The 12,004-nt window shown below is 40.3% G+C and overlaps 1 protein-coding gene across 2 annotated transcripts in view; it reads left to right on the top strand.

The window, feature by feature from the left end:
- TANC1 (tetratricopeptide repeat, ankyrin repeat and coiled-coil containing 1) overlaps nucleotides 1-12,004 on the top strand; it is a 206,029-nt gene that overhangs the window by 683 nt on the left and 193,342 nt on the right. The gene's annotated exons all lie outside the window — the stretch shown is intronic.

Genomic DNA, 12,004 nt, shown 5'->3' on the forward strand with positions numbered 1-12,004 from the left:
AATCTTGCTTTTTTTTTTTTACCTCACCGGTGCCAGAGGAAATGGGAATGACCACGACGTGGCGTTCACACTGGACTGGAGAATTTGAGGAAAAAGAGGGGATCCTCGCCCAGTGGATGAGCCACATAGACATGATAAACTGGGTTTTCTTGGAATTGCCAGTGTTCTCAAACGGGCTGCCTAGTACATAAGGGACATGGTCAGTGGTTAAAGGAAAGAAGAGTTCTTCTTGGGTGGCACGGGTGCCCAATTTTTCAAAGGCATCTCCTGAGTGTCACTTCACAGGTGGCAATTTGGTTGGAGGAATCCTACAATTTAGTTGAGCATGATTAAGAAGTCAACCTGCCTGCGTGGGAAAACAGACCCAGGATTAATTTTCCGAAGTGGGTTGTATTTGTGGATGTGATTTTCCTAGGGGTTGTTTAGAGCAGTGTTTCCCAACCTTGGCAACTTGAAGATATCTGGACTTCAACTCCCAGAATTCCCCAGCCAGCATTTGCTGGCTGGAGAATTCTGGGAGTTGAAGTCCAAATATCTTCAAGTTGCCAAGGTTGGGAAACACTGGTTTAGAGGATCATGAAAGGGGCACAGTTATGAGAGAAGTTGGCAGCAAGGTTTAGCCAGGATTACTTCAAATTTGTGCCTTTCTCTTAGAATAAAGAAGCTAAAGTCTAGGCAGAATGTTTTTAATGTCATCACTGTAATCTCCAGTGCTGTCATCCTAACCTCCCTTGACATTAGAAAGCGAGAGTTTACCATTAGAAAGTTATTTTTCAGGTTAAACATTGATCACAAGAAGTATGCTCAGTATGCTCTGTTTGGAAATGGGGTATAGGGCAGAGAGGGAGGTAGTTAATACTGTTGTATATTGGTCATCTTGGAAAAATAGGCAAGAAAAATAGAAAGATTGAGGCAGTTGGTATTAGGTGTTTTTTTAAAGGAAGATGAAGCTTGTAGTGGTGTTTCCAAATGGAAATGTTCCAAATAGGCTTTTGCATGTAAAGGTGAAATAATATTTTTAGCAGAGAAGTAGGCAAGCACATTTTATTTTTCTTTCTTTCAGTTAAGTGTGGTTATTGTGCATCCTACAGACACATGATGATGTCTGTGTATGTAAAAATATTCAAATATTTTGCAACATAGAGAATTTATTTTGTATTCTCCTTTATCAAGTAAATGTCATCTGTAATTAGAAGTGGAAAGTTACAGAATCAGGTGGCATGTTTCTGCCTTGGTTTATTTGTCTTTTGATAATTAGAAAGATGAATGTAAGAGAGTTGCCCAGTTGAAGGTAAAGAAAAAGTAGGATTATATGGGCAAAAGGAAAGGTGGCTAAGGTAGTCCTGTTCTCAGTAAGACCTGTGGATTTAGTCCAGGTTTAACATGTAACTTACTTCAATGTAGGTTTTATGTAAAACCTTTCTTTTATGTGTATTGTTGAACCGCCTATTTGCTCAAACAAGTTGAGTCAAGCATGATTTTAAGGCTGTGTTAATATATTGTGCTAAGATAGAATGAGGTTTGTTTGGTTTTAACTTAGGTTAGTACATCATTATCTGTTATAAATTATGTCTTAGGGCATGCTGTTAGAACCTAGCCATTTGTTTCCAATAAACCATGGCTTGTTTAGGGTAATGTGTGAACTCCTTTTAATCCAATTCTTGTTTCACAAATATCCCTGGTATTGTTTACTGTATTTTTTCAGCAGTTAAACTACTCTCTTTGGGGCGTCATTCCAATCCACTGAACAGAGACCTGCAGTGAATGAAGCAAGCAGAAAATTATTTCATAAACTGACTTCATTTTTGTTTTATATTGCCAGGTTTTCATTGAATGCTTTCATTATTATTTCTGTGTCATTAAGACAGAGATTGCCTTAACTGTTTACTGGGGATTCTTGTCATTTTACCATTTTTTAAGCATACAGTACAAGCTGGTCCTTTGGCTCAAAATGCCTAAACCACAATCACAAACCCTTTACATCACTGCTGACAGTCCCAGTAAAATCAGAGGTGTCAAACTGGCGGGCCATGGGCCAGATACATCATGTGTAGGCCCTGCCCACCACAGCTTCATGAAGGGAAAATATGTCGCAATACTTCACATGATGGCAACATGATGCAAGTTTCACATCAGTGCAGTAGTTGGTTCAAGGGTTGCCATTTTAGGAATATTTCCTCCAGTTGGGAGCCATAACTGATGAGCACTTTCATTGGAAAAGCACTGGTTTTATGTAATAAAAGGTTTTATTACCTCAATACCTCCTTTTCCCCATTGGCCAGTAGGCAGTAGAGATCATGAGTATAGTCTGCAATTGGGACTTGGAAGATATTGATAGTTTTGGAATGGAGTGTTTTTTGAACCAGACTTGGACTGTGTCCTATCTATGATTGGATTTTCAAGTTTTCATGACATAATTGACTAAGAGAGGATAGTTTGACTTTCAGTTGCTCTTGGGTCAATAAGTACTTGAACAAGCCATCCACACCTCCTTTCCCCAGTTGCTTTAAGTGAGTTAAGTGAATTAAGTTGCTGTCTTTATATACTAAATTTTGACTTGTTTAATGATAGAACAATGAACAAGAATTGTTTTGCATTCATGCCACTTGCTAAGCCACAATTTGCAAATCTGCAGTGAATAAGTTCACATTACACGGACAATCACAAACAGACAATATTATAACTGAATATTTTGTGTCACAACAACCATTGTCTCCTAATGGTTAAATGTTTTATATTTACCCATTCCCTGAGCACATATTTTACATGTACCATAAGTAATGTCAAAATTAATCCTTGTCCTACTATAGGACAAGTGTTTTTACCTGAAACAGAGAGCTACTGGCTATGTTTTTCAACATAGTTACCACAGTTAATTTGACCAAGGTTTAGTAATTAGTTCAGTTGTTTGAGTTTACCCAATATATGTCAGCTAATCAAGCTGGATTTTCATAACACTTTGTGCCACATATCGGCCAAACACATTCTGTTCTTGCCTGTTGAGTGTTCTCAATCTCTGCCAAACAGAGTTGACAGTGCTAAACTAGATAAACCAGTGCCTGACTTGGTATAAGGAGGGATCCTATGACAGCAAATAAACACCGTGAACTAATCCTGGTAATTTGCAGCATTTATGGTTATATACTGGTAGCTTGAATCTTTAAAACATTTTGTATATAGTTCAATGCTAATCCATTTATACAAATTCATATAATCACCAAACTGTTCATGGGAGACTATTGAGGAAAAAATAGTTTATCAAAAGCTACCTGATTAGTACTAAGTTGGAGACTGTTTATACTTTAGCTCTTAAGACTAGCTGTCAGTACAGAAACTGTTATTGTGGGTACAGCGACTATTAATACTTACGGAATGTTTCCCTAGATAACACTGAAGTTTTGTCAGTGATACTCATGGTTCTTTCTTAATACCATTCTGTCATATGTAGTTATGACTGCATTGATTTCTATTGTATATGGATAGCAGTTCATACTAGTGACACCGCCTGATATTAAAGTATCTGAAAGTAGGGTATCCAAAGTTCCAAGATTAATAAAAGTGGAAAAGATGAATAACCAAATCTTAATTTCCAAGAATTGAGATTTTAAAAATTATTCATATGTAGTATCTAAATCTGGTTCTCTTTAAAAAGGATTGAGCATCTTGAAGGTACCCTTAATAGAAGTGCTAAAGATGGGATGCTAAAATAAAGTTTATGACTACCATATTTGGGCTCCATAGTCTGTGGTACAATTGGATGGCAGGGGAGAGCATGGGTTATAGATAGCGCCATCTTGTGATCATCTGGATTTTAGAGCTCAGATATGATAGTGGGCAAAGCTGTGTTGTATTCACAGGGATCTTTCTGGAAACCAGGATGGGTGTGGCTTGTTTCTTTATTAAACAATACTAAGTCTACTTTAACATTTTGGCTTTTAGGCGTTTTTTCTTTCCTCAAAATGGAATGAAACAATAGTGTTCAGATGGAGTTCACTTTAAAATAGTAGAAGCCAAGGTAACTGTCAACTTATCAGTGAATTATAAACTGCTATAATCCATTTTGAAGAAATTTGAAAGACAGATGTTGAGCTCATCATTTAACAAGGTTTTTAGAAAATTAACTTGAAACATTCCCAAATGATTGCCAATTGAAATTTATATTGGATATTGATTCAAAATCTTTACATGTTATAAAACTAATCAAATTGTAAATGATACTGAGGAGTCATGCAATGTCCTCGGTATTGGTTTAGTGTAGTGTAAACTCAGTCTGTTGTGATTTATTTTAAAACAAATTATGGTTTCAGATGTGTGAATCCCAGTGATAGTTTAATATATAAATCAAATTGTTGCCCAAACCATGGCATCCTAATTAAAATCTAAATGATCAAACCTTTAGTTCTAAGCTTCATTGAACTACAATAAAAACTTTAATTGGAATTGTGTTGTCCCTCTTTTTTTCCATGTTTTCCCATTTTTCTTATTGTGGCAACAACAAAAGTGACCCATAAATATTTGGGATGGAGGTTTTCTGCTTGGGGAAAACATATTACTTTAGTAATGTGTTTATTAAAATTTCTTTAATAAAGAAAGTATGGTTCTTTTGCTTATTAGGATCAAAAGAATTTACCATTGTTTTTATTGTGTTTGTTATAATGCGTGTGCATGCACATACACAATGCGTGTGCACGCACATACACAAATAGTGGTACTTAAAGGCTTTTAAACCCTTTTGAATTTTCAATATTTGTACACGGATATGATCTAAAATATTATCAGTTCTTCATTTAAGTCCCAAGACTAGATAAATAATCCAAAAAAACTAATGAGTCCAAAACATACATACACACATGCACAAACACATAGACAAAACCATGATGTGCTTTATCTAGTTGTTCCATTAAAAAAAAAATCAGGCAGAGTAGACAGTGAATTTATCTGTTTGCAGATTTTGTCTGTCAGCTATAAACTTTGTTCTGTGGCCTTAAAAAGAAACCCTAGCATAATATTCAGCTTGCATTACAAAAGGAAATGAGTGCAATATCTTACATCCTTCAGAATTTCCTTTTAAGAGTTGCTTTTATATATGTGCGTGTGTTTTGGGATATAGAACTACTATGAGACTTCCTAGTTTTTGAAGAACATTAATGAGGAATTGGATGTTATGATATTTATTTAAATATGTTTGTTATGAGAGGGAAAATGACTGTGTGAAGATTGCTCTTGATGTGGAGGATATGCCTACAACTTTGATAGCATAGGGGCTTTGCTTTGCTCAACAGTATAAAGTACCAGTTGTTCTGCTTTCTTGGTTTAGCTAACCACTGGAATGTCCAAATGATGATAAATTAGGTCTACTATAGAGGCCAAAGCATACTTGGTTCTTTTCCAAAACTGCTTGCTTCCCATCGCTGCCTCTAGGAAAGAGACATTTTCTGCCTTTAACTGTGGAGTCTTGTACAATCGATGCCATAGCAGTTCTGAATTGGAGGACATCGTTTTAAAGTCAGCTGTGGAATCTGGACTAAAGTGTATGTGTGTTTAAGGAAAAATGCCATCTAGGGGAAGTTTCTCTTGAATTATGCAAACCGCTTTCTAGTTAAGCCAAGTACTGTATATTAATATTTAAAACTGAAAATTATTTGATGTTTTCCAGACTTAGAACTTTAAAAAGCCTTTGAAAATTTTCTAAACTCAAAATGGATTGATGGAGGTATAAAAATAGGGTCTAATCTATTATATATTTTAAAAAGATGGTGTCATCTTAGAAATAACAACATAGAAAACCTGAAAACAAATAATCATATGTACCTTGGGAAATTTCCATTATTATGATTGTGAGAAGTTGGTGTATTATAGGGAGCTGTACATTCTCTTGTCATCTGTAGAAAAAGACTTGCTTGTAGAGATTCTTTATTCCTTCCATTGCCAGGGGATACGACGGTTCTTTTGACCTATATTGTTCCTATTGCACAGCAATAGCATTGCAGGTAATTGATTTATCAGCATACACAATCATAGAACACTCATCCCAACTCGCTGCTGCATTATTTTTAGTATGTAGGAGTGAATGGCATTTACTTCCCAGTCTGTTTATACTATAATGCTGATTTTGTGCAATTTTAATGACTAATCCTAGCAAAAATGACATAATCACTTCTAGGAGCAGGCACTATAAACATATTTAAACAAAGTATTAGAAGTGCAAAGAAACCAATGACTAAAACCTCTCCTTCCCAGACATTCAAATGAAAACTGACCCTTTTCAGTGGTCCTAACTTGATTTATATAGAATGGGAAAAGAGGATGGAACTGGACATTTGGGAAAGAAATATACTTGATTAAGAGCTCTTCCCTTTGAAGCATTTATTTATAAAATGAATGGATCCCAATTGGTTTATTAATAGAAGAACAACACAATAGCATGACAATTACAATTGCAAACTTAAAAGTGGAAAAATTAAGACTTCCAGCCTTGTCTGTGCTAGTTTACCCATCTACAGTAAATGTGACCTACGGGGAAGGGAGAATCTCCAGATTACTTTCTTCTGGATTTGCTCTGTTCCCGAGAAGGACAATGGACACTCAATTTGTAAGCCATTGCATTTAATGTGATCCAGCAAATGGATTCCTGCAGAGACCTTTATATTGCATACATATGATTCTCTTGATGTTTGCCACCAGATTATGATTGCAGAAGCTTGAAATAATTTACAATCCTACATCAAAAGACTCATTCACATTCATATGTTTCCCTTTCATTATGTAGGCATGTGAAAAGGGTGGTGGCACACATCTCTCCCCCCCCACTTCTGTGTACATGAGTGACATATTTGGATTCCTTCTGTTGTCATGTAAATGGTTTTCATATATCGTAACTTTAAGCCCCTTTGTAACTGTAAAACGTATAATTGCTAAACATAATTTTGACAATACAATTGTTAAAAAGACATAATGGGGATGTGGTTAGTGGTTTTTGCATATTATAACTATGATGAGAGGAGTATTTTTAGAATTATTCCACGTGGGAGCTGTAGCACAAAAATAAATCTAACTCTTGTGGTTCTGGATATGAGCTCTGTGGATATAAAATGGTAAACTGGTTTTTTTTTAAATTTTATGCTTAGCATGTGTCCTATCTAGTTTAAGAAGGTTAATAGATGGAGACTTTCATCTGCTTCTTTCCTTATGCCCAATTGTGACCTCTAAAATATGTCATTAAGAAGAGAGAAGTTGGGAAAGTAACCTTTTGTGAATTATTTTCAGCTAGGTTGATTTAGGCTTTAAAAAGGTATTTCATCATACAGATGCATATTCTGAGAAAAAGCTTTTTTTAAGTATACCACTTGTTCCTACTTGCTACGAATATTGCCATATAGTTTTATATTTTGGGTTAACTACTACACATGATTATAAGTTATTGACTATATAACATAACATGTTATAATACTGCAGTTCTTCTCAAATTGTGGGGTGCCCCCCTCCGGGGGGCATGTAGCAATGCCAGGAGGGGTGCGTGACCCTGGAGAATGTGCTTTTTTTTGCTGCAGGGAGTAGGACACGCGTCCTGCCTGACACTTGTACCGGTACTTCCATCGCGTTCCTCAGCAGTGTCCAGGGCAGCCCGTTCTAAAAGAAAACGTCTTGTGAGTTCAATCAAACTTCTTGAATTCACAAGACATTTTCTTTTAAAATGGGCTGCCCTGGACACAACGCCAAGGAACGTGACAGTTGTATTGATACAAGTGTCAGATAGGATGTATGTCTCACGGTGAGGTGCAATTTGGAGGTGGCAGGTCAGCCGGGCCGGGCTGTGCGACACGTGTCAGCAGAGAATTGGGGGGCGCGACATGTTTACTTCTTCCTGGGGGAGTGTAACCGAAAATAATTCAGAAGCATTGCAATAATGCCACAATAATATAATCTTGCAAATGATACATAAATATGTACAGTGATAGCTTGTCTTACAAACTTAATTGGTTCAGGGATGAGGTTCTTAAGGTGAAAACTTTGTAAGACAAAACAATGTTTCCCATAGGAATGCGATTAATGCGTGCAAGCCCAAAATTCACACTTTTTGCCAGCTGAAGTGCCCGTTTTTGAACTTCTGGGATTCCCCTGAGGCTCCCCTCCATGGGAAACCCCACCTCCGGACCTCTGTGTTTTTGCGATACTGCGATTTCACTGAGGCTCCCCTCAATGGGAAACCCCACCTCCAGACTTCCGTTGCCAGTGAAGCGCCCATTTTTGCGCTGCTGGGATTCCCCTGCAGCATCACAAAAACACGGAAGTCCAGAGGTGGGGTTTCCCATGAAGGGGAGCCTCAGGGGAATCCCAGCAGTGCAAAAATGGGTGTTTCACTGGCAACGGAAGTCTGGAGGTGGGGCATCCCAGCGGCGGCAATGGGTTTGTAAGGTGAAAATAGTTGTAAGAAGAGGCAAAAAAATCTTAAAGCCCAGGTTTGTATCTCGAAAAGTTTGTATGACGAGGTGTTTGTAAGACGAGGTATCACTGTATTTTAAATGTGTGTGTGAGGGACACAGACAGACAATATTTCTGGATGGATCACACATATCTCTAAGGCAGCGGTCCCCAAACTACGGCCCGCGGGCCGGATGCGGCCCAACGAGGTCTTTTAACCGGCCCGCAGCAGCTCACGAGATTTTACTGGTCGATAAAATAAGCTCCCAAATCTTCTGTCCGCTCACCATGGTCGGCTGCTGAGAGAGGAGAAGGTGGAGAGGCAAGGGGGTGGGGAGGAAAGCAGGCCTGCAATTGGCCCATTCCTTTGCCGCCTTTAGGGAGAGAAACTGTTGCTGCCCTATGGCAGAGCAGCAACAGTTCCTCTCCCTAAAGGCGAGAAAGAAATTGGACAATTGCAGGCCCGCTTTCCTCCCCGCCCCCTTGCCTCTCCACCTCCTCCTCCCCTCCTCCTCTGCGCTGAGTGGACACGAAATTCATGAAAAGGCGATTGGCAATTGAAAAACTGTCCACTGAAAGTCAACGCTATGTGCACCATGGCTAAGTGTGTGTGGGGGGGGGGGAGGCGGCTGCTTGAAAACCCCTGACCTCCATCGCCTCCCCCCCACAGCACAAGGCGAGCACACCTCGCCGCTGACACAGGCGGCGGGGACCGCCCTGTCCCCCTGTCCCCCCTGCGCAAAGCTACGCAGCCCCAGATCGCTCGCTTCTCCAGCTGGCAAAGCCGACTGCCCGGCTTTGCTGGCTGATGCAGGAAAGCGTCGCATTTAAAAAGCACGCCACTTTCCCGGGCAGCCGGCTTTGCTGGCCATAGAAGTGAGCAATCTGGGACTGCGGCGCCATGGTGGCCTTCAAGCGCGGCCCTTTGTGGTGCCCCACCACCCGTTCCTGCAGGAAGAAATCCGGCGCTTTACTGGGAGGTGGAGGCGGCGTGGGGCCGGACGCTGGGTGCTGGGGAGGTGAAGGAGTGGACGCGCCTCTCAGCTGCAGAGCCGAACGGGGGTGGAGGCAGGCGCTGGGGCCATGCGGGGCCGCTCATCCAGGGGGGCATGGGCCGGCAAGCCGCCCTCCGCTCTCTCTCTTTCTCTCTCATGCACCATGCCGGCAGCAGAGAGAGAAAGAGAGAGGTAGAGATCAGGCACGTTACCGGGTGGTGGAGGCGGTGTGGGGCCAGACGCTGGGTGCCAGGGACGCGGGGGGAGGGCGAAGGGGTGGATGTGGCTGCTGCCTCTCAGCTGCAGAGCCGAACGGGGCGGAGATCAGCGGCAGAGTCCGGCGCTGGGGCCATGCAGGGCAGCTCATCCAGGCGGGCGTGGACCCGCAAGCCGCCCTCCGCTGTCTCTCTTTCTCTCTCATACACCACGCCAGCAACAGAGAGAAAGAGAGAGAGCGGCGCTGGACTCCGCCGTTGATCTCCGCCCCCGTTCGGCTCTGCAGCTGAGAAGCAGCAGCCACGTCCACCCCTTTGCCCTCCCCCCGTGTCCCTGGCACCCAGCGTCGGGCCCCACACCGCCTCCATCACCCGGTAACGCGCCCGATCTCTACCTCTCTTTTTCTCTCTCTGCTGCCAGAGTGGTGCATGAGAGAGAAAGAGAGAGAGAGAAAAAGAAGGGAGAGAGAAAGAGAGAGAAAGAAAGAGAGAGAAAGGAAGACAGGGACAGAGAGGAAGAAAGAGAGGGACAGAGAGAAAGAAAGAGAGGGACAGAGAAAGAAAGAGAGGGACAGAGAGAAAGAAAGAGGGACAGAGAAAAAGAAAGAGAGGGACAGAGAGAAAGAAAGAGGGACAGAGAGAAAGAAAGAGAGGGACAGAGAGAAAGAAAGAGGGACAGAGAGAAAGAAAGAGAGGGACAGAGGGAAAGAAAGAGGGACAGAGAGAAAGAAAGAGAGGGACAGAGAGAAAGAAAGAGAGGGACAGAGAGAAAGAAAGAGGGACAGAGAGAAAGAAAGGGACAGAGAGAAAGAAAGAGAAGAACAGAGAGAAAGAAAGAGAGGGACAGAGAAAGGGAGAGAGAGAAAGAGAAAGAAAGGTAGAGAGAAAGAGGGAGAGATAGAAAGAGAGTTAGTGAGAGAAAGAGAAGAGAGAAAGAAAGAGAGAGGGGAGAGAGAAAGAGGGAAAGATAGAGAGGGAGAGAGAAAGGAAGAAGAGAGATAGAAAGGGAGAGAGAGAGAAAGGAGGAGACAGAGAGAGGGAGAGAGAAAGAGGGAGAGATACAAAGAGAGTGAGTGAGAGAAAGAGAGAAGAGAGAGAAAGAAAGAGAGAGAAAGAGAAAGAGAGAGAACTAGAAAGACAGAAGGACAGAGAGAAAGGGAGAGAGAGAGAAAGAAAGAGGAAGAATAAATATTAAATATTGTATTTGTTCCCATTTTGTTTTTTACTTTAAATAAGGTATATGCAGTGTGCATAGGGATTTGTTCACACGTTTTTTTAATAGTCCGGCCCTCCAATAGTCTGAGGGGACAGTGAACTGGCCCCCTGTGTAAAAAGTTTGGGGACCCCTGCTCTAAGGCAAGATTTATAATGTGTCTGTATTTTGTGTTTGTGTTTTCTTTTTGTGTTATTGTGATCTCAGTCTCAATGTTATCTTACCAGTAGTTGTCCAAAGTTACTTATTACTGAATTACTGATAGATAATTTTTAAAAGGAATCTAAATACTGTATTCCATTCTAAAAGGATGTAATTGCTTAGGCGTAACAATTTAGCAGTAACTTTCAGTCATTAAGTGTATCAATCTAGCCAACAGTTTAGTAGTCCTTCTATTTTGAAGATAGCCGTCCTGGGGAATAGGTTTCATTGAAATGCATAGAATTACGGTATATCTCAAAACAAGAGTTACAAAATTATCAAAAGGTTGCTCAAAGTTTTGCTTGATTAATAAAAGAAAATATTTTAAGACTTGAAAGGTCATATTTGTTTACCATTTTAGGTGCTGTCACTTAAGGAAAACGGAATAAAAAACTTAATAATTTCCAGGCTGTTTAATGAATAATGGAATAACAGAATTGGAAGAGATCTTGGAGGTCTTCTAGTTTAACCCCCTATTTAGACCCTATCATTTCAAACAAATGAGAGTTTAAATGTCTTCAGAAAAGCATCACTTCTGAGAAGAACAACCTTATTAAGGCTGTCACCCAACTAACACACATTCATTATTTAACAATTCTGCTTTTTAATTCTATTTTAAAATATAGAAACAATTATGTAATATGCAGATGCTTAGTTCTAGCAAAATTGGGTTCTCCAAAGTTTAACATTTCTTTATTCATGAGCTTACTGATAGAAAGAAGATCACACAACAGTTGAGTGTCATGTTTTTTCATATAGTTTCCTAGAGAAATTTTTGTAAAAAATATTATTCAAAGATAAGAAAACAGGAGTAGAAGAAAAAGCTGAGAATCATTGAGAATCAAGTGGCATACAAACTTAATAATCAGGATATTATTTATATGGAATGCATGATTCTCCATCACTGTGGATATATCATCCAGGAATAGGATGGGTTAAATCGGTCTGCTCTCTGATTA

The sequence above is a fragment of the Erythrolamprus reginae genome, chromosome 1 (assembly GCF_031021105.1).
Source record: "Erythrolamprus reginae isolate rEryReg1 chromosome 1, rEryReg1.hap1, whole genome shotgun sequence".
Classification (NCBI taxonomy): domain Eukaryota; kingdom Metazoa; phylum Chordata; class Lepidosauria; order Squamata; family Dipsadidae; genus Erythrolamprus; species Erythrolamprus reginae.